This window comes from Anser cygnoides, chromosome 1 (genome assembly GCF_040182565.1).
Source record: "Anser cygnoides isolate HZ-2024a breed goose chromosome 1, Taihu_goose_T2T_genome, whole genome shotgun sequence".
NCBI classification, from domain to species: domain Eukaryota; kingdom Metazoa; phylum Chordata; class Aves; order Anseriformes; family Anatidae; genus Anser; species Anser cygnoides.
In genome coordinates, this window is record NC_089873.1 from 78,843,297 (window position 1) to 78,867,300 (window position 24,004).

The window sequence follows — 24,004 nt, forward strand, 5'->3', positions numbered from 1 at the left end:
TCAGCAGAAAAAAACACAACAAGGCTCTGTGCAGGATATACTTTAGATTCATAACATCCAGTTTGTGAGAGAACTTGGGTTTTGGACACCCTGGACACCTGCTCACTCACTATCCCCAGGTGGGATGGGGGAGAGAATTGGAGAGTTAAAAGTGTGAAAACTCAGGGGCTGGGGTAGAGATGGCTCACTGGGGAAAGCAAAGTAAGGAATTCAGTTGCTGCTTCCCATGGGCAGGCAGTTCAGCCCCCTCCAGGAGAACGGGGCTCAGCATGCAGAGCGGTCCCTGGGGAAGACAAGCCCCATCACCCCGAATGTCCCCCCTCCTTCCTCCTTCTTTATACCAGTTTTATTGCTGAGCGCAATGTCACTCTGGCCAGCTGGGACGCCTGTGCTGGCTGCGCCCCCTGCCAGCTCCTGGTGCACCCCCAGCCTCCCCGCTGGCAGGGCAGCGCAAGGAGCTGAAAAGGCCTTGGCTCTGTGTGAGCCCTGCTCTGCAGCAGCTGAAATATCCCCGTTATCAGCACTGTTTTCATCACAAATCCAAAACACGGCATTGTGTGAGCCTCTACAAACAAAATTAACTCTGTCCCTGCCAAAACCATGACACTCTCTTTTGCTTTAGGCCAAAAGCTGCTTGTCTGGCTGTGCATGAACTGATAAAACCCAAATGTTGCATCTGCAATATTAAATACTACATATTGAATCAACAGTTTTCTAATTGTTCCCGAAGGTGAAAATAGTTAATGCTGACATTTAATTGGCTATATTTCAATGCTAGATCTAACATTGTCTACATTTTGCTGTTCTTTCGACGAGTGTCGATGCAGTGTGGTGCTATGTAGTGTAACACTGCTACATGTGATACTGTGGGGACCAACGTCAGGGCAGATCTTCATCCCAGGACTGACGCACGCATAGACTCATTTCCTATAGAAAGCTTGTACGGAAAAGTGAAGCAATGAGAAGCGCATTGACCTGTCCATGGCTGTGTAGCCACAGAGTTGGCTATGTGGAGTGGTTTCAGAGGTTTTCAATGACCAATGGAGTGACACATCTGCTCTTGGAAGTTTTTTTCTTCCCCACCCACCACCTTTTGTTTTAAGAAAAGGTGATATCTTTCACAATTACTTAGGGATAATTCTCAAACATAATTGGTTGTGGTGAAATTGCAAAATATGTAGGAATATGCTTTCAAGATATCAAAGTATCTCTGTGTATATCCTAGTGGAACATACACTTAGTATCTACTGAGCCTGGTGGGTGGCCATGTAATTAATCATATCTTTCCAGGACTTTGTAATGAGGTCTGTCATTTTCTTTCTGGTTAATAAAGAAAATGGCTGAACTTACAAAAAATGCAGCTGGAGACCTCTGGAACTCTAATGTAAGCATGAGCTTCAAGGACAAGCAAAAGCAGGATGTGTCAGACCCAGCAATATAGTCAGCATTTTGCCTTAATCTTTTATAACATCAGACCAATGGCATTCTGGCCCGAGATCCCAGGGCAAATTACCCATGTTAAGTTCAATTGTTCTATGTTTTCTAGTATCTTGGAAGATGGAGAGATGTAGAAGTCAGGTCAGACCCTGTGGTTCATCCTTCTCAATGCGAATGTGGTTTTTATGGTGGATGTGGTTCTCATGTAAAGAAATCAGCCTCTTTTTGTAAATTGCCATTTAAAATCTATCTTTAATCATTAGATTTAAATTTAGAAAATGAATACAGATGGAGTGTTAAACTTGGTATGCTCAAAGAGAAAGCAGGAAAGGCGAATTGTTTGATGTTGGTACCAGGGTGCATCTATCACTGTCAGGATGCCTGGGTTCCTACCCTGGTGTTGCCATGAGTCACTGGCTCTGTACATACCGTCAGTGTAAGCAGCTGTCTCTCATTTGTGCGAGGCAGAAATCTTTATTACCAGGGGCAAATTCATCCTTTGCCTCAGTGGGTGGAACTTCCTATGATTTCAGCGGGAGTACCCCTTGCCTACACACAGGTCCACTTTCTCCTTGGGGAGGGATTTCTGGCAGTGAGTTTTAAAAGTGTGTCTGTATGTTTTTTTTAATAGAGGTTTGTATAACATTTTTATACTCATTTCCTAACATAAAAGATGATGCTAGACAATGATACTGGCAGGATGTGCTTACACAGATGCTATTGGTAGTTTAGATAAACAGTAACACCTAGGACGCCAGATGTGATTCATCCCTAGTGCTGGCCAAACTGTAATCCATATTACGTTAGGGGCTACCAGTTATTTATTTTTCAGCCCACTAGAAGTCTAATTGAGTATTCCTCCATCTCATCTTCCTCCCCCCTTACTCCCCACTCTTTCTTCCTCTCATCTACTTTTCTTCCACCTGCATTAGTACTGACTTTGGCCTGAAGCATGGAGAAATCCTATCGGTCATCCAGGGATCAGGTACCCTAGGCCAGAGCATCCTCATTTTACTTAATGGTTAGTGACGGCATCCAAATCATTTTCCAAGTGAGAGGCAGGTGAGGGGAAAAGCTGAAAACCTTTGCCAAGAAGCACTCTGTGGTGGATACTAAAGTCAGTCAGGTAGCAGATGTCCAATCCAAACTTTGGTGGGTAATTAGCTGATCCAGTCTCCAAAAGAAGCAGGTAATTGTTGTGATTTGTGAATCCTCTGCCAGGGCAGATACTTTACAGCTTGCAGATATTTCTCTAATGAAGGAGGATATCGGGAGCTCTGAGCAGTAAAACACTGTTTTCTTAGTATTCAAAAAGAATGGCTGTTTTTTCTTTAGGGATGTTCTTGGCATAGACCGTTCTTGTTCTTTTCTTTGTTGTTTCTTGGAAGTCTTCTGAAAACTATTGATGCAGTATGCAAATTCAATGCAGGAAATGTAATGTTATATAAGTGTAATTGGCCTTTTATTCAAAGGCGTTTTTATTCCTCCCTGCATATTTTACTCCTTTCTTTAACAGAGAGAGAGAGGGAACGACCAAGTTTAAACACAATCGTATATTTCTTTGAAGAAAAAAAAAGTCAGGGGAAAATGCTATAAAGATTAGACCGTAAAAAGAAATTGAGGAATTAGAGAACCACTAATAAAAACAAAACTACGAATATCACTGGAGCCACGCAGAATGGGACTGTTTCAGGAAGAAAAGAAATGTGCCTTGCTGTTGTAGGAGAACTAGACACAGAAAGAAGAGAATGGACAATAAAAGCAAGGCTCTGAAGCCATCTCTCCCCCCTTCTTTTCAAAGTCATTTCTTAAGTCGTAGGGGGTGAGGGAGAACTGTAGGGAAGGGGGCCAGGAATCCTAGCAACTGAAATACTACCAATGCAAACACACCTCAGAAATGGGCAACTGCTAGCAAAAGCTCCAGAGGGCAGGTTTGCTGCTTCTGCTCCTGCGCTAAGTAGAGCAGTGGCTGCTCACAACAGCATCGTGAGCCTTGCTTCCGCTGCTCCCAACAACTGAAAGTCATTGTTCTCATATTTGCAGGATTTTGATGTTCAGAGTTGTCTGTGTAGTGTTGGGGATTTTTTTTAAAGGTGGAAGAATTTGGGGGAAATTGTTTGGGTGTAGTTATTTTGAAGAAACAGCTGGAACAGAACACCAGAGAAGGAAACAGCAGTTTGTACTAGTCACTAGCATTTGGGAGCTTTTCATACTATCTCAGGCTTTCCTTTTCCTTTCTAAACCATATTTTCTTTCTTCCACTTCCTTTTTTTCGTGTTCTCCCTGTTGTCTTCTTTGAAAACAGAAGTCTGGACAGAAATCATCAGGAACTCCACTGAAGTCAATGGACTTTCTCTCATGTAAGAGATCTAATTTCCATTGCTCTTCATCATCCGTGTCCAATTTGCCCCATTTGCTGCTGTCCACCCCAAACATCACATTCCTGCTGAATTGCTTCTTCCTTCTCTCTCTTTTTTTTTGTTTTTTCTTCCCTTCTCAGCATTTTCCAGTTAGTTTCTCAGCTCATTACTGCCAGTACAACTGGCAGGCAGCTGTTGGTTGCTTCCATTCACCTTCAGGAGGAAAGTTTTATGGCAGAACCAAAAACAATCCCAGAAATGAAATCATGACCCTCATAAGCACCGGTGGCAGTGAGAGTGCTAGTTATCCAAACTGGTGGACTTGGAAGGGAAATCCTGAGCCACAGCCCACCACGTCATTGAAACTTAACACAATTGGCCCTTAAAATTTCTTTGTCAGGTCCAGTACTTTTAGTTACAGAGCAATAACATATTGTCTGTAACTGCACAGAAGGAGAAGCTGAGCTAGACATACAGTGAAATTGGACAATGCAGTTTTCTCTTACTTTGAATAGAGCTACAACTGTACTCATACAAATGAAGTGACAATAGCAGATTTACATGTAAATAATTCCAGTTCAGTGTGAACGTTGATTTACTGAGGCTAATAAGAGTTCAGCAGATTGTAACAAAGAATAATGGAAGAAATCTCCCCTGGAATGACAAAACTGAAATCGGCTCTAAGCCTTTTAAGGTCACGTAAGCAATGTTTGTCATATTGCTAAACCCCTCATGCAATCTTCCACTCTGAACCCTAAAATTCCTGCTAGAACCCAACCCCATATTTCACTTATAACAATGCTTTTATATTCTGTAATTGCATAAAAGTACAAAAAGCACAGCACTTCAGTGATTACACAACTTAATCCACATATTTAATGCAAGTCACTTATCTAATGCCAGGTAAAAAAGAGCTAAGTTATTAAGAGTACGGTGTGGTAGAATTAGATTATCTTTGAAAGGATGAATGATCCAAAAAAAGAAGAGTAGTCTTAGCTGTAATGGTCTAATTCCCTCCAGTCTGCTGCAAACAAACATTCACTAAAAGCTAATTTTAGGAAAGTGGCCTCTAAGAACAAAGCGACGGCATTGTTACAAGCTGTCTGTTCTCCTTGCTTTCCTGCCCCCTATGCAGGAAGGTCTTCTACGTGTCACTCAGAGAAGGTTAAAAAATTGTTGTCTTTTGCCTAAACCAACAGCCAAGTGATAATCTTACAGAAGAGAAACAGTGTGGACAACATTGAAGTCTAACAGGACTAAAGAGAAGGGGGAAGACTGAAAATAGATTAAATCCAGGTGTGGATTTAGACTTAGCTACAGTTTTGTCTTCTGACATGCTCTTGCTCATTGATAAAAACCTCAGCTTTTCACTTTTTCTATTCTGAGTGGCTGGGAAGGAGAAGTTGTAAATAAACTGCAGCACGATTGACGTCTTGAAGGCACAATGTCTCCCAAATGGGCTCAGTTGCTGGGAACTGTGAAATACTTGCAGCATTTAATTCAACACTGGATTCAGCAAGAAAGTTTTGAGAAAACAAATGTAAAATTGTGGGTTCCTTTTTGATTTTCAGTATGCAGAAAATGAGAAAAAAAAGGAGGTCTGGGTGAGCATAGGGCATGCAGAACTAGGGCTATAAAAGGCAGGGGAGAAAAAGAACAATTCAAGATTTTTTGTGTGTGTTATTTTTCCCCCAAAATAAATCTTTCCATCAGTGGCCTCTTATGCAGAAGATAGCTTTCAAACTGTGATCCACAAAAACACTCTAAGGGCTTCAGCAGGCTCGGGCAGCTCGAGAGCAAGCTGTACTAAGCATGCGAGTTTTGTATCTGAGGGACTGGAGAAGAAAAATGGGGGTGATAAACCTCACCAACGCAGTCCAAGGCTGCATGGAGAAAGGTGAAGCACCAACACCCAGGACAAATTGCCTGCTCCAGACTCACCTGAAGAGGATGTGTGTTTTTCAGACAGCTTTCTGGGCTGACTGGTTACCACTGCCCACAAAATGTACCAAGAAGCAAGACAAAACTATGCTGACGTCATTTTCTCAATTATGAGCGTGGATTGTGTCCACACCAGATGCAAAAACAAATCTTATTAAACAGCATGTGTGCCCACCATGAAGTCCTAGCAAGGTTTCTAAAATACCAACAATTTTCCTCATGTAGATCAAATCTTTGAAGCTGCTGTGTAGCTGATGGATATTTCTATGTACACAGTTATTATGTGCATGATGAGCGTGATTACTGCTTGGATACACTGTTTGCATTTTACAGTGCTATGTGTAGGATTTGCAAAGCCCAGACTATGTCATGCATAGCCAAAGTCCAAATAAACTCTGTTTTCTCTGTTCCTGAAGAAGGAACTTTGACAATAGAAGAAACAATTGCTTAGAAACAGTATACACTTTCTAAGAGATGTAGTGACCTATGAAAGAATATATTTTTTAAAGTTTACACTGTTTTTACAATGCGTTTGATATTTTATGCAAGCTGTCATCTAATGGAAATAATGACCTCAGGGACATGTGTTTATCTTGGTTTTAGCCCACTTAAAATACATTTAGCCTTTAGCTTTTCCTTAGGCCAAAACCACATCAAATGGGCCAAAGATGGAATAAACACACACATACACTCCTGAGGTCATTATCACTTCATTGTAGTTTTGCAGAAGAAAAGGAAAACAAACTCCGTCTCTCTGCATTACTTCTGAGACTCAGCATGCCCAAGTGATGGTGTATACACCATTTTATAAATGTTTTCTTTTTCGGGATGTGCTTTGCTTCTCTTTTTGCCCCTGCCACATATTAATTGTAAACTCTTTAATAAATAAATAAATGTATCATAAATGTATATGATAAATATAAATGTAAAATTTATAATAAAACATAAAATAAAAATAAAATTTATAATAAAACTTTGAAACATTGAAGAGCTGATATTGCACAAATCAGAGCTCTAGTTGCCAGAGTACAGTATTAGTAACTGGCATTCTCCACAAGTGGAGATTCACAGATGGAAACATTTTAAGAACAAGAGTTATCACTGAGAATCTTCTCCTTTTAGGAGCTGAATCCTGGAATATTGGATTAGTAGGTCAGAGACGGGGTTCTGTTTGTGAAACAGTCAATGAATTCTGCATCCCAGTGCTACAAGGGAGTTACCGACCAGTACAGGATATACAGACGGATGCTATTCTCACTACTCTTCAAAAACTGGTAGTGGCAAACAAACTGTACTCTGCCACCTTACCATGTGGAAAAGCTTACTGTTTTGTTGAGCTCCATTTTTAACATGAATATCATATAGCTTCTGTCATGTTCTGACACAGTGGCTGTGGACTACATGAAATAAGAAAATCTCACTCATCGTTTGAGAGGTTTTAGCTTTCTTTCTAACCTTTAATTTGTTTTTAATGGAGATTGATTTAGGGAGAGAAAAAAAATCTCTCTGAAGCATGCACCTTAAATACAAAATTTGCTCTGTTGAAGTAACTGGCAATTTTTTTCATATATTTAATACAATCAGGACTTCATCCTAAATCCAAATGGCACTTTGACTCAATGTTGTAAAATAGAAATTTGTGCAAAATTTCCTACGTTGTCTCAGGAAAGCCATCAGGCACAATCTGAACTACCATTGACATCAATAGAAATGAATTTCTAAAGGTCTGGGCTTAAGCACGCACTTATGATTAATCATATGCTTAAGTGATTTCCTGTTTTGGAGGTTCAGAGATGGAAATAACACCGTTCAAATTCTGGACAGAGAAGATGACCCTGGCAGCCGTGCTTTGAATGGGAGGGATGTGTTGTGCACGTGTATGTCTATAGGAGCTGTTATTGCTTATGGCTGAGGCAAACCAAGCATCTCCACAAGCTCTGTGCTGAAGAGGACAGCACATTACTGATTCGTATGCAGATCCTCCAAGGACCAAGAAGTGCCAGGAGGTGGGGAGATCTCTCCTGCAAGGGGCTGAGAGCAGCAGAGGGAATGCAGCAGCAGGGACACCCTGGACCAGCCACCCTAAGGCTGCACCTGCAGTAATCCTGCTGGCTTTGATGAAGCACGTGCCAGCAGCAAATATGCCCATTGGTTTCTGCTGGTTACTGCCTGACAAAAGAGACTGCTGCATTCACAGGGGCAAGGATTTACTAACAAGGAGGCTGAGAGCAGCTTTCTGTCCTTGTCTGTATATGCAGAAATATTTCTTATTCTTTTTCACTGCCCTCATGAGGCTCTGCCAGAGTTCAGGCAGTGTCTCTGGGCTTGAAACCCTCTTTCTGGGTGTTTTAGGCTAAGAAGCTGTTTCCTGCATTGCCTTAGACTGAGGTCTGCTGCCTATCAGTTCCTCTACTGACAGAATTGTGGCCATAAAAGTAATTCCTTGAGAGTTAATACCCACACCAGTTAGCAGGCCTTGTTTACCATGAAGTCTTCATGTTCGCTCTAGAGATGCCAGCGTCAGCTAATATATGATCTGGGGAGAACAAGCAGCAAAGGCCATATCCAAAACTGTACTTAAAAGGAAGGAAAACGACTTACCTCTAAGCAGACTCAGATGAATAACTTTCTCTTCCAAAAAACTGGCAACATATAATTTTATATTACATTTTTAATTAAAAAAGGAATCCATAGCATTGATACCACAATTTTACTCATAGAGGAGCTTTCTATTTATTTAAAAAGTGAGTAATATTTGGCAAACAACCCTGTTCAGGTTTGAAATGGGTCATATCCTTTCCCTCAGCTGAGCAAGTGAAATGGAAGTGAAATGGTCAGTGTGGCACCCTCTTCTGCTCCCACCCACCCCAAATGTGGGAGAAGCGAAGAAACAAGCAGGTCTGTGAGGACAAACAAATACAAGAAAAAGGTGGAAAACCCCTATGATTGATTCCCTCAGAGTATCACAGAACCAGGGGTCTGGTTGAGGCCTGTATGGGGCAGCTCCTTCCCCTGTGGGCACCCCATGCTCCCCACCACCTCCTCCAAGCTCTGGCTCCCCATGCGTGCAACTGAGACCCTCTGCTTTCCGCCCCTCGCTTGGCTATGGGCCTCAATATCTTCTTCCTTCCCCACCTACCCTCCTCAAGGCTGCCTGTGTCAGGTTGATGAAGGGGTGATGGTCAGGCAGGTGAGAAGGACTTGACCTTCTGGAGGGGAGGAGGAAGCAGAAGACATGGGAGGGGAAATGGGGACTTGGCCTGCAGAGCTGCTTGGAGCTGTGGGAGGGTTTGAAAATGTCTTTACAAGTTGGACTCATTTTCATTTCCAAAATTCAGTGTTTCTGGCAGCAATTATTTTTAGTTTGAAGTTCTATTTAACAGTTTTGAGATTGGGCAGTGTAGTAATTTAGCAGCCCTTATGTGAAGGAGAGAAGGCTGCAGCTTCTGTACCACTTTTAATATTTGTTTACCATTTGAATTTTGTAGCAGGTTGACTTTTAAATGTTCTGTTTTGCTGTCATTTTGACACCTTCCCTTTATTTACTTATTTTTATTCTGTGAAAGCATAATACTTAGTGCTTGCTATGTAGAAAACAGCGATTAGAGTTGAATTTTATTTGAAAGTAGGGTTGAACGTACCTGAAACATGGGTGAAAAAAATGGGCTGGAGGTATCAAGAGAGTGTGCCTTCTGGAGAGTTAATCAATATTTTCTTACTTCTAACTAAGATACATTTCAAGAACAGCTTTTTCTGTAGCATCTTGTTGCAAGTATCTCTGTTCTAAAAGAAAAAGAGAAGTAAAAATGATTGTCATTCTGTAATAAAGGCTCACTGATAAACCAAATATAATAGGCAAACTTTCTCAATAGTCAGGATAGCCTGGAGGCTGATTGTTTCAGAGTGGACTTTGAGTGAAGCTTTGTTACGTTATATTTATGTGAGTCGCACAGCTTAGTTTCTCTGAGTTTTGTCCTAAAATAATTTTCTTGATTTTGAGAACACCTCTTTTTCATCTCCATCTTGATAAATTATTTACACAGAACCATGTAAAACTTTGAAAACAAAACATGCAACCACAAAATACAATTCTGAAGCTCATCCCAGATGGATGAATGTATTTACAGGCTATAAAACTTTGCATAGTTTTGTTTTGGTTTTGGATACAGAGTTCCAAGTGAGACCAGGTACTCTTCAGAAGTGGAGAATTAGTTTTCTTCATGACTTTTAAAAATCAAATTCAAAATAAAATTCAGAAGTATGCAGTTCACTAAAAAGTTCATGCTGAAGAAAATATTTACACAGTTCCGCAAAATGATCTGAAAGCAGAATTATGCAGAACTGTGTTTGTGAAAAGCTAATCATAGAATCTTTAAAGGCTACCAGATATATTCCCCTACAGCTACTGAAAAACCCAGAGGACCATTTCTTGCCTTTGTTTCATTATTTGTTTCATTTTTTTTTCCCTCTTGACATATATATTTTGTGGAAATCATTATTATGTCTTTGATTTCAGTGCCATCTAACAGCTCACCTTTGGGCCAGCTCTGCTTTCCCTGAAAGAGCACATCTGCCTTATGTTGAAGCATTGTTATAAGCTACATCTACCACACAGGAAAAATAAGTGTAAGTAAGCACAGCAGCATGCTCTGGCAGGACTGCAGTAGCTGAAAATAGGCTAGATAAGTGCACATTGATTATCTTGTATATAATATATAACTGTAGCTGCAAAATTATTAGGTACAAAACCTAGTTTCAGGTCTTGCATAGAAAGTTGGTCAGATTGGCAAACTCAGGTTTTGGTTTGTGGCCTCTAAGTAAAAGTATAATTTCCTCTTCTTCCTGGAGAAACTCTTTGCTGGTGCACAGAAAGGAATGATCCCCTGTGAGAAGATGGACATTTAACTTTTATGATTTTATGAAAATGAATTTTTATTATAGGGTTTTCCACAAGGCAGCCCACACCTTTAACATCAAGCACCTTTACTTGTCTTTAGAGATTCTCTGTCGTCAGAGATTGACTTGGGGATTTAGCTGTGTGGCCAGCGTAGAGTCAATAAGATCTGTATATAGATCAGCTTGCTGCTTTGAAAATTTACCCTGTTGTGTTTTAAACTATGCTGTCTCATTACACAGAAATAAAGAGGATTTTTCTGATACCTTATTGAGATAGCAGATGTGGGGTTTTGTTTATTTTTGTTTTTACTGCATCTTCTTTTGATTAGTTGCCTATTTCTTGTTAAGCAATAATAGGAAAACATTTCTTCAGCTTTTTTTTTTCTTTTTCCAGCTACAGTCTTCTCTGTGAAAGTACAAGAGGGAGAATTTTAAAGATCTGTCCTGTGAAACTGTTATCTCTTTGATTAACATTTGAAATTCTGCAGCTTCTTTTATCAAATTAATGTAACTTTGAAGAAAGGAAAAAGGCAATACTGATTTGTAATAATAGATTTTAATTAGGATGAGTGTTTGAGTCTCAGGCGTCTGTCCCGTGTACATTTTCAGATCTCTCATCCTCCCAGTGTCAGAACTCTAATTACCAACCTTACAGATCAACTTGTATTTTGAAGATACCAGAAAATACATCATGAAAGATTCTTCTTTATAATTGCATCCCTGTACCCCCTGCTATATGGTTTCTATTGCCATCGATGTTCCTCCACGGCTGTTTCTGTGTTTTTCTTCCTTTGTTATAGGTGAGCCTGTCGGGTTACATTTGGAAGAGGATCTGTGTTTAAGCCTCTCTGTGTTCTCCTCAGCTTCTAGCAGAATTTAAATTGTTGGACTCCTTGTGCAATGCCTGGCACGTCTGAGGCATTAGATCAGTATAATCCAGCCTCGGCAGCAACCGGGGCCATCTCAGGGTATGGGAATCACTGCAGGTTACTGCTGAGCTCCTCAGACGAGGCTGCTCCCTGCCTCCCATAGCAGCAGCCTGCATGGACAGTCTGCACCCTGGCAGTGGGTGCCAACACCCTCGTCCTTTGGTCACCACGGTCAGTGCATCAGGAGAGAGGCTAGGAAAGGAAGGCTGATGATCCCTGAGCAGGGAGCCAGGATGAGCCAGTAACTCACTGTTAGTCATCCTGTCAAAGGATCCCACCTCAGGTCAGGTGGGTTGGGGTCTGTCAAGGGGGTTCTCATCCTCTGCTGTGCTTTTGGAAGCAGAAAGCATGGACTGCAGTTCCTTTGAGCTATCAGCAGACATTTGCCATCCTGAATAAATGCTCCAAGCAATTGCCTGTTGGTGTCCCTTCCTTTCTTCTCCCTTTCCCATTCAGTGATGGGCCCAGCATTGTGGTACACTCTTGAGGTCTTTCACCACAACAAACTAAACCCTTCACGCACCAAAGCAGAAACTCGCTGGAAATGCTGTTCATGTGGGAACATATGATAACAGCCCCATGCTGCTGCCTCTTCCTCTCAAAGTTCTGTTGCTGTCAGAGCAGCACCCTCCATCACGGCTAGACTTACCACCATCAGAGCAGGCTCTCCCTGAGCAGGTGGGGCTGGAGCATGGAGCTCTTCATTTCCACTTGCGTGGTGTTATTCACAGCCTGTCCATCATGTAGGCCGAGTCGGCTTCAGAGCTAAGCAGCTATGTCTTTTAATTTCTTGTGAAAATTTTAGCTCCACACATAGATTTAGCTGCTGGTAAAGTTCATCTACTGACACAGTGCCAATATTAATTTTTACTATATCCCTCCTGCATCTTTGGCCCATTGATAACAAGGTTCATTGGATGGAGACCTGTTGTTCAGCAGTCTTTACCTGAAGTCCAAAAGCTGCAATGATAAGTGATGATATCTCTGGGACGTGTATACTGCCGGTTGTCATTAATTTCAGAGTCAAGTGAGATGAATTGAGATAAACGCTCTTAGCAAAAGTTTCAGCAGACTCAGGAGGGTAATCCTACACTAAGCTGCATTTATTTTCAGCAGCACAGAATAGAAATTTAATGACGCCAGATGAACTCTTAATTTCTTCTCAAAGGCAAGTAAAGATGTCTGAAAGAAGTGATACTGTTGGCTTCATTGGATCCTTGTCTGTAGCTTAACTTGACAGTAGAAAGGAGTCCATTGCCTCCACTGCCAGGCAGAATCCTACACTCATAGTGAACCATCTGACAGGGAGGTGGTGGGCACATTTGCTACCCTCATATGCCAAGGGCTAAAGGACTAAAGGATTTCAGACGAGGCACCCTTGAATTTGTTTCCCAGTTAGAAACTCTTAAAATATGGCTGAAAATCAGAAAATGCTAAACATTCATTTTCTGAAAGTCAGACTTCTTTTAGTAGCCTTAAATTGGGCCTGACAAAAGCTAAAGAATATTATTACAATATTAACTACTAGAAAAAACTTGAGTACAGAATTTTTTCTTTGGTGTCAACACACAGTAATGATATATATACTTGAAAAATCTTGGACCATATTATTGATACACTTAACAGGAAATTGGTAAAGGTACATTTAAGATAAATAAAACAAGTTTTTATAGTGTAGAATTTCATTATAAATATTTAGGCATTATCTGCACTTTGAAATGTCTTAGAGAATATAATTATAGTGGTTATACTTTCAGCATATTTTGTTGGGAGTGGGGTATATTTTGCCTTTGAAAGCCAAGCTAATATCACGGAAATATTCATGCTGTAATTTCAATATCTAAACAAAATTTGGAAGGATTTTGGTTGCAAACTTTTTGTTTTTGTTTTTGTTTTTTTTTTTTTGTTCCTGCTGGAAAGGTAGTTACACAAGAATCTTGTCACAGAAAAGAGCTGTGTGCTCTCACCTGGGCAATCAGCTTCAGGGAGGAAGGTGATGGCCATGGGGCATACGTTACCCTGCCGTTTATGCTTTGCTGACCATTCCTCTGCATAGCAGCCCTGACAGTTTGCAAACATTTTCAGAGCATCGCAAAAGGAAGAACCTGAAAATGTAATAGGAAAGATTTAGATAAGACAGTACTGGTAAGCCTTGTAATTTAAGACAGACAAATGTCTTCATTTCATACTGCATATATATATATATGGTCTGACTAACACACATGCAGAATTTATAAAACCTAGTTTCCTTTCCAAGATTTTTGTCTGAATATATTTCTCAGATCCAGATCTCTAATGCTTCCTGAAATCAGCAAGACTATCATGGGTTCTGCTAAGTGTTTGTGTTGCCCACAGTAAACTTCTTAGAAAAAATGGTCATTTGTCTTCCTGTAACATACATTTTACTTTTCTCTTGTACAGTCATCTAATATTCACAAAGCTGCTTACGCGCTTCACTGGGAGTTGCATTTTGCTGTCTGGAGGCAAGTTTGGCTCTTAATTGCAGCTCCATTTACCTATCACAGTAACATAGTAACCCAATACAGTATATCAGTTCTGTATATTTAATTCCTCATGTTGAATATCCTGTTGGGGGAGATCATTTTTCAATGCAGAGAAAATAAAATATTATGGTTTTCTTAGGTTATTTCTCATAGTCCATTAAAATGGCTTAAGAAGTGGCCTATGAAGAGGTAATTTACTTGTTCTATTATATATTGAAATGTGGCAAATCCATTTTCTGTGTCTTAAATGGTATCGCTGAGCTGCTGACAGTTAGCTGTGTTTTGATTCATACTGAGAGTTTTCCTTTCTGTCTAGATCAATACAATTATTGAAATATCTTTTTCATGACAAGGGATTTTTTTTTTTTTTGATCATTGGATCCAACATTTATTGGATTCTTTTCCTGGAACCTTGGTTAAAAAGGAATCAGGACTGTACAGTTTTAGTGTCTTGGTGATGACAGTGATCTCAGCCATCCTACTTAGCCTTTAGGAAGCAAACAACACATTAATTTTTTAAGTGCTGGCAACCCTTAAGGTCTTGTCGTTTCCAGTGCTTTCTTATAACCTGCTAAAAAGATAGAAGAGTAGGGAAGGAAATTGTCCATCCAAGTAAATTAGGAATACTGAAAGGTCAGAGTGAGTCAGGTAAAGTGCTATTTTTCACAAAAAGAAAGATTTTAAAGCCTTACTCTAGAGGAAAAGATTGTAGGGAGGACAGGAAATGGCACAAGATTTGAATCTTGAGATAAGGTTTGAAGAGGAGATTAAAAAAATGAATAAAATGTCACAGGCAAAGAACTGCAGTAACACTGTCTGATCTACATTTCGGAATTGGTATGGGATAATCAATTTTATATTAGTTGGCAGGAGAAGTTAATGTATTAGCATGCTCAGCTTTTTCTGTTTGAACTGGTGACTAAAAAGTGGCAGTGACCACATTACTTTACAAATATGTAGTTTCTTCCTCCATATATCTGGAACTGCATTATGACAAGTGTTAAGTTACTTACGTGTGAACTTCTTACGATGTGTTCTTCCATAAGAATACCTAGCTATGATCTTTTTACTAGAGGACCCATGCTAATGTTCACAATCCTTGGACTTTTTTCAGTGTGTGTAATTACTTATGAGATGGTGATTCAGATTAATGAATGGATGCATTTCAAATCCATGGAATAATTCCTCGAGTTTACCTGCATTTGGCACACATGGGGATTATTTCACAGACTTCAGTCAGCTTTGTATCATTTTTGGAGTGCTAATGAGGGCTACAGAAATACCTACAAATATATAAGCATGTAAGCATAAATATGTATATACGTACATACATGCGCTTTTTTTTGGGGGGGGGGGCGGGGGGGGGGGATGTAATACTGACTTGCTACCTGGAGGATGTTGTACAGATTCCCTTATATGACTTCCCCAGAGAAGCAATTTTTCATAAGTAGGATTATTCAAGTCACTTACAGAACTGAGAATGCAGAATTGCTCAATATAAATTGAAAAATTGGCAGACTCTAGTGGCAATGATCTATTTGCACCTCCAGCCAATGTGGAAGAAATGCACTTTAAATTCTTGGCTTTGGAGGAAGTCAAAGGCTCTAGCTAGCATTGAAGCCTGCATTCAGGAAATGTTAATTAAAATTCCCTGGATGAAAATTACAAAATGGACTTTGAACATGTTCATGGCACCTTGTTGTCCAAGCCAGACTTCATTCAATTTTCTCAGTTTTCAAGGGAAATAATTTACTTCACAACAGATTTGAGCAGTGATTCAGTAATACGAACTGCTCAAATAATTTCACATTTTGAGCTGACATGCTATTTTTAATTTGTAAATACAAATGATGAAACAGTTCACCAGAATGTTAATTATATGAGCAGCATCAAGCACTTTAAATATGTCCAACACAGTTGGAGCATAACTCCTAGAAACGGAGGTCTGATTCAGAAAGGAGCCAGACATATCTGAAGAGGCCAAAATGGAGAAAGGCAAGAACTTAAAATCTCTTCTGAATGAGCAATATCCATATTTTTTAGCAGATTTAGGTGGATGCTGAAGAAATGGAGGAATGCACTTGGAGAATAGGACAGTACAGTCTCCTCACAGAGCTTCAGAGCCTTTATTTTCTGCAAAGGTTACTCTATCAGATATCTGTATGTTGTGGTAAAATAGGCATCAGAGATGCTTTCACTGAAAGAGTAAATGACTCGATAAGCACCAACACAAATTGTCTTTTTATTGTAGTGTTTTCTGAATGTCTTATTGGATTAAGTCCTACAAGAGCTTTCAAATGAGGCATATAAAGTTCTACACTTTCCAACAGAATGTTCCTGGATAAACATTTATTATTTTAATGGATGTAACTACGAAGTCAAAGTCTTGAGTCTTTGGGGATATTTCTGAAATCTTTAGTCCATCTCCAGAAGGTAGATGTGCATGTCAAATTCCTGAAGTTAAGAGGTATGCTGAATTCCAGACAAAATTTAATAGCTCTGATAAGGCAACGTATGTGCTTCATCAAGTATTTCAGAAGGAAATGTACTGTTAATACACACCGGACAAGATTCCATTCAATTTTTCATTCTCCACTAACAAAAAGTAAATGCATTACTTATTTATTAATCTTCCTTTCAAAAGTGTCTTTCTGTCTTCTGCAAAATTTCTTTTCTATTTACATTTTTCATTGACTGAAAAAGAACTTGCTACATTTAACTTAAGGAGTTAAAAACACCCATTGAGATTAACAGAATTATAGAAAGAGGCACTTTCCCGTGATATGCTGGTAGGTTTGTTTTTTTTTTAATCCGATTTGACCATATTGATAGCACCTATTTATGGATGGATTTCTTAGGTAAGAGTATCTATAACTTTAGTCTTTTTAAAAGGCAGAAACAGCTATGTTTCAGATTTATGAATTTTTATCTCTGTACCTTCAAAATTGTTAAATATACCATCAAATTATTGTCCCATTCATTGATTTCAAAGTTCTCCTATTGGAAAAAAAAAAGTTTCTACTTATTTGTATTATTTTGTTCCTTTGGGACTTTCAGAGGGGGGTTTGGAAGGAGGATGCTCCACAAACTCAGAGATGGAGTCACGAGCTCCTGGTATTAAATGAAGTAAACCATCTCTGTTTGGCTCTCTTTTTCATATAGTATGAGATATTACACAGATGGTACTGGCTACTAGCCAAACTGGCTATTGCTCGAGTCCCTCCGGCAGATGCTGGCAGGGTATCTCTAGGATGGTATTCTTTCTGCCTCTTTTTCTCTTTTAAATTCTGTGCCTTTCTCCCCTGCTCAACTGTTTCTTTAGCAGAGCATCTCCAAGATAATTAATAATATTGTTTGTGTCGTGCCTAAACTTTTACTTTGATTAGGTGTTTCATCTTTTGGAAGGTCTCATGTCTATCCAGTGGCTTTACTTGTTACACCTCACTGCCAAGAAGACTGTATGTCACTACTTACCCAGAGAACTGCTTGCTTTTTCAGAAAAGGTCTGAAAAGCATCTCTACAACAGCTTTGCAAGAAACTCAGATATGCCAAGACTATGCCATGTAATTCCAGCAAAGCTGGACTTCAATTTTATGAAGGTAGTTTTTGACTTCCAGGCTTTTGAAGAACTTTTTTTTTTTTTTCCTAGACATTCTTCGTAACCTCTGACCATTATACTCTTCCTTTCTAGACTAATTAACAAACATTATTTTGGGCTTTGAAACTTAGTTTCTACTTGGCTAAAAAAAAAAAAAAATGGAGTCATGGAGTCAGCGTATTTTCTTAGCATAATTGCTATATATATAAAACGTAGGGGAGAGTCTGATCCTCTGAACAGAAGCAGCACATTCAGCTCACAGATGGTTTTCTCCTTGCCAAAGCCTCGGGCTAGGCATCTTTCCCTTATCCTACCAGACCTATGCTGCCTATCTGGCCTTGCTTTCTCTCCAGAATCCATGTAGGCCATGTGAAAAACACAGTGTATTTGGTGATTGTTCACATAGCAGTGATTGAAGCTTGGAAAGCCTGATTAGATTTGCATTCCGTCAGATCCACATGCTCGTTCCCAGCATCAGGAATTTACCTGCTTGTTGGTTTACCTCCTTATTCAGATAGGCCTACAATTTCCTCTGCTGCCAAGAAAATCTCAAAGTGCAAAAATTGTTTTCTATGAATATTTATCTCTTTAAGAATGAGATGGGACAGTTGGCGTATCCAGGAGCACTTGATGCATTGCCAGTATTTTTGCCTATATGACTTTTTGACCTGTGAATCAACACAGCATTAGTTGTTTTGAAATAAATAAAAAAAAAACCTCCATTCCAAAAAGCTTTTGGCATTGTATCTCAATTTTATTTATGGTTTTATATTATCTTGGACTGTTTTGTAACTTGGGAATTATTTTATCTGTTTGTTTCATTGTAAAATGTCTAAGATACTAGATAAGTGATGGATAAATATTATTATTATAGATCTTTGTGTATTTCTGAGTGCAAACTTGAACTTGCGTTTGACAAAGAACGTTTTGTTCTACCCTTTTATGCTGTTTGTTGGTATTTTCCATATATAGAAACTTTGTAAGACCAGTTAACTCCTAGTTACAATGCCAGTTCTAGTGAGATGTAAGAATCCTGGCAGATGTAGGTAGCTTAACAATTCAAAGACTCATTCAAATTCTCTGTACGCAGTGACAGGTGACAGAGCTTGGGTAAAATAAATCTTCTTCCAAAACTTGAGCTAGGCTTTGCTAGTTCAGAAATGTGCATGAGAGTACTGTTTCCATTAGTGTATACAGCAGTATCTGTGTAAAGGAGAGGGGGAGAGGACCTTGATTAGAGACGTTTAGACCACCTGAACTTAATATAACTACGTAAGTAGTCTGTGAATTCTTGTATTACTCTACATCAGTTATTCCTGTCTTTTTGCGGAAATCCCCCCACTATCCTAAAAAACACATCTCTCTCTCAGTATTCTTTAGCTGATCTCCTCATTCACCACACCTGAACGCAAGCTGCTGAGGGAGCCTTGGAGGTTCTTGGTCTGCAAGGGCACCTTGCTCAGCTCCAGCCCTGCCCCAGGAACCTGCATGGTCACAGCCTGAGGAGGTGACAGCCTCATGGAGTTTTCAGGCTGATTTTGCCAGCCTGAAAATGAATTGCACCAGCAGTGATACCCCCAAAGCTGCTGAAGCTTGGATGCCACCGGTCAGCATCACATGTTATCCTGCAGAGTCATGGTGCCCCATAGCATAAGTGTCAGGGGATACAAAGTTGAATTTCTATACAGAGGCTCATCATAAGGTAGCAATTACTTTGCCTTTTTTTTTTTTTTTTTTTTTTCTGGAAAGTTGAATAGGTTGTCAGCATATGAATCCCAAATCCAGCCTGGGTTTCACTTTCATTACCTTGGAAAAGTTTTCAAGGTTGAAATTGCTAAAAATAGTGACACCTAAAATTACCCGGAACTAATTCGTGCTGTTCATTTTACTGGTAACCAGGGGAGAGATACAGGGAAGTTATTACCCCTCTGTTACACAATAATTCAGTGAAACTCGAAAATCTGTTATTTAGGAGATAATTTTAGTTTGCCGCTGAGGTTACAAGGCAATAAATGGCTCCTTGCTATATCCTCAGAGTTTACCCACCACATTTATGAGGCCATTTATTGCCCAGTGTACTTAGAACCAAGTTAAATTATCACTACTGTACCAAATCTACATTTAAAAAAAAAAACATTCATCCCTTTCTATAGTCTTTTATTTCTCTTTTTCCCTGCCAGATACAGCAAAGAGCTTACTTCCTCTCTACTGCTTTTTCAGCAGAATTAGAGCAAATCATATTAAAAGAGCAAAAGATTTTGCATGATAATTGCTGCTGGATTTTATTAGTTCCTTGATTTTAATTGGTTAAATTATTTTTTTCCTGAGGGAAAAACTGTGCTATTGCTACAATCAATTTTGTTAAAAGGATAATTAATTGCTCTAGTATATAAAGTGAAGTGGTTCATTTACTAAAATACTCTGTTTGGGATCACAACCAACTTGTAGAATCCGATTGATATGAAAGTAATCCAAATTTAAGATTCTCTTATGTTAGTGGAAAATACTATTTTAACAGCCCACATACCTTTGTTATCTCTCAGGTTGAACACCGACACAGTAAAGGTTTTTTAATTGTACAGATTCAAAACATTTCTTTCATAGCTCAAAAGAGCTCTTCTATATCTTTTAAACTATGTGGCATCATCTGATAGAATTCAAATAAGTCTGCTTCTGTTTGTATACCATTAACATAGACCGCTGTTTTATGATTTCCGTGTGTTCAGTATGCCACGAATTTGCTCTTTATTTCACTTGCCTTTTATGAGGGTTGCCTGACACATACATATCTAACACATCCAGCTGATATCCAAAGTATAACCAGTTTTGACAGGCTTTATGGACAGCAGTCATGAAGCAAACTATCAACGCTGTCCCAGCCACAGAGCTAAGTGTGTGGTCTCTGCCATCCTCTGGGGCTAGAAGAGAAAACCAGCAGCCAGGAATCCTGTGTGTTTTAATTAGGATTTAATTGTAAAGATGGAGACCAGGACACCTGAAAAGCTGTACTCGATGAATGCAGAGTGCTAGCATCCACAGGGGGCAGAAGCAGAGGAAACGAGAAAGCACGTGGTGTTGAACAGGTCTCATGGCTTGTGATAAATCCTACTGTAGGATACTGGCTTAGGGGTCCAAACTCATTTTCTCCTGGACGGGAATACCAGTGTCACTTCTGTCAGGGCACAGCACACCTACTGAATTACGCTCTTGCTAAGCAGCCTCTCTCCAGTGATCTTCATGTTAACATCTACATGAGGTAGATCCACATGTTTATTTCTTCTTGTTATCCTCTGAGGTTTCTCATGAAGGAATGATGATGACCATTAAACCTGTGCCATGTCAGAGTTGCAGTGCTTTATGTGTATAATGCTAAACTATCAGGCACTGATAGGATCACTATAGTGCTGGTGGTAGGTTCATGCTCTTCTTCTGGCCCAACTCTCATTTGTAGGCTCCTGTGGACCTTACTACTTCCCTTCACTTTCACTGCCTCTGCTCCTTCTCCACCCCAGCCGGTCTCTCTTTCTCTCTTCTTTTCAGCAAAATATCAGAGCTGAGAAGGGCTTAGAAGGGTCCCTGGGCCCAGGCAGTGGGTGAGGAAGCTGCCTGGGCTGAGAAGACAGGACATAGGCTGCAGGGAAACGAAAATCCTAGAAAGCACCATAGGAAGAAACCCTAGAAGGGTAGTCCACCACCAGCAAGATCTCAAGATCTTCTGAGCAAGGGGAACTTCCAGTAAGAGCCCTTGTTTCCTGTCCTCTTCCATGCCTATCTGTAATGTTCATACTGTGAAAAATTCATCTGGGATCAGACATCACCAGACCCTAACCCTTTATTTAGAAGGACCCCAAACCAGGCCAGAACTTTCTCTGAAAGCAGAAATGTTGTGCTGGCTTTTATGATTTTTTTTTCCATGAATACTTGCACTTTGAAGTGAAAAAAAAAAAATCCTCCTTCTCTGCCTCCTCCTCAATCATTTGACATTTGTAAGTGATTGCAGCAAAGCTGCAGCTGAAGCCCAGCCACCTCCAGCCTGTGCTAAAGCAGCTCTCAGCTGAGTTGGATGATGCTAGTCTCGACTTTTGCAATATACTCCCGACATCCAGTTATTACCAGAAATTAATTTGTAAAAATACATACTTTTAAAAACTCTGATATTTAAAGTAACACACTATTTATAATTATGCATCAGCTGGAAAAAAAGAATCAAGCATAGGCATTTGGCTACTTTTGTACAAAACACAGAAGTCCTTTCCAAGGGGATCTGATGATAAGGTGCATCAGCAATACCTTCCCCATTTCCAGATGCTGTCTGTACTGTCACTCATGGTTACAGATGTTTTCTGGTGTGCCCATTTCTTTAGATAAGACCATAGTGACTTTAATTCAGTAGATTTGTATTTGCAGTCTGCAGACTAGGACAAGTGCAATATTAAACAGATGTGATTTAATTCTGAACATCATTGATACTCCACTGGGAAATGTCCCTATTGTGAATATGTGCTGTCAAATACTCTAACCATTCATGTGCCCACAGAAACAGCTAATGTGAACTCTGTGCAGGAGGGCATTTTTGTGCATATATAAAAGAGAATAAACTGAAAACAGCAGAAAGGATGTGTTGGCTCTATATTTTAATAACGCTGCCCTGCTAATATCAGATGTACAATCCATAATGTGCTCATACAACATACTCAGCTTTAATCGCGGTATATGATTTGGAGGCATGTGTTAGCAATTATGTTATCTCATTAGACTGCAGTATAACTTTAGCAACAGTCTGATGTTATGTGAAGAGAAATTTTTTAAGGGAAATGAAGAAATTCAGACTCCTAGGTGATTCACTGAAGGGAACAGTGGGCTCTCTTTGCACAATTACTGACTTTGTTCTTCCTTATTTATTTCCCCTATCTCAAGGGCAAAAAGGTCTTTCTCTACAGCACCTCAAGGGTAAGGTAAAATTATTTCTTATCTTATAAAGACTGCTGAAAAAAGGGTGTCATAGATATTCAACATGACATATTCAGTAATTGTTCTTAAACTTCTCTGGCAAAATCTTCCATAAATCTCCCAAAGGGATGTCAATAAAATTTTGAAGAAGTTCCAAAATTCTTAGAAATTTTTACTTTTTCTCAGTGGCATCATAAAGAAGCACAAAAGGTTTTGTGGTGTAGGATTTGTGGTGTAGGAAATAACTTCATAGCATTGCATAAACAAAGTTAGGGTTATTTTCACAATTGTTAACGAAGTTTGTTTTAATGCGTAGAGATCGTTGTTACTGACTAAGCAATAAATTGGTGTTCAGTAAATGTCGGTGCAATCTTTTCTCTCAGTTCAGGGATTGTTTTAATGGTACTAGATCTCTCCTTTTTCAGCCTCTTCATGTTATTAGCCAAGGAGTACATGGTGCTGGTGGTTGTCATCTTTTAGCAGGCAGTACTGTGCTGAAGATTCTTTCATTGATGATCAGGTTATGTTGGTTTATAACCCAATTATTGCAGCACAGGTGTGTGTGTGTGGGGTTCTTCAACGGTTGTAAAATGGAGTTGGCAGACAAGGAGAAGCCATTGCAGGAGGCCTTTGGGCTCCTTCAGGGCCACGTGAGCCTCAGGTTCATGTCTGGGAGTCGTTCTCATCAGGCACTATGTTGTTAGCACCAAGACAGGTGTTAGTGTGGACCCTACTGAAAGAGCAAACTACTAATTTCTTATAGTAATCCATTAATTTATGTGATGTTTTACAGGAGACAGGAGACTTAAGGCAAAGTCTCTGCAGCAGAGATTTAAAATAAAGCTAGTAGGACGGCTTTGGGTCTTTTCCTGTAAACATAAAGAGGGGATCCTCATTTGTGTTAAATTGGTGTAACTGTTGATGTCAGTTATTTTAGGTCAGCCTTGTAGGATCCCATCCTTCCTACTTACCAGGAGTGGGATATTCTCAGAAATGCTTACCAGATTTTGGGTATGTGGATCACCCAAAGAGCAAACAAAAGATTTTTGGAATTGCCTGCAGAGGGGCAGGCAAAGGAGCTGTTATAGCTGCTGTGTACTTCAGTTCCTGTTTCATTTTTTAAAAAATGGGTGTGATTAAGAGAAAGCATAATTGCATGAAGACTTTCAGTAGCCAGCTGGGGCTGGGGAGGTTGCATTCCAGAACACAGGCATGGATTTTTTTGTCATGTCCCTGTACTCTGTAATTAAATTTTCATTGAATGGCTGAGTCTGACTATTATAATGCAATCACTTACAGCTCTCGCCTGTAATTCATTAGAACAATAATGAGCTTCAATGAACAGGCTCCCCACCAGTGATGAACTCTGAATGATTTCTATGATAAAA

General features: G+C 39.6%; 1 long non-coding RNA gene across 1 annotated transcript; it reads left to right on the forward strand.

Annotated features, from left to right (window-relative positions):
- Positions 1–8,529: 8,529 nt before the first annotated feature.
- Positions 8,530–11,807, forward strand: LOC125179849 (uncharacterized). Its single transcript, XR_007157750.2, has 3 exons — positions 8,530–8,928; positions 10,255–10,364; positions 11,435–11,807. It is a non-coding gene; the product is annotated as an uncharacterized lncRNA (long non-coding RNA).
- Positions 11,808–24,004: the final 12,197 nt, after the last annotated feature.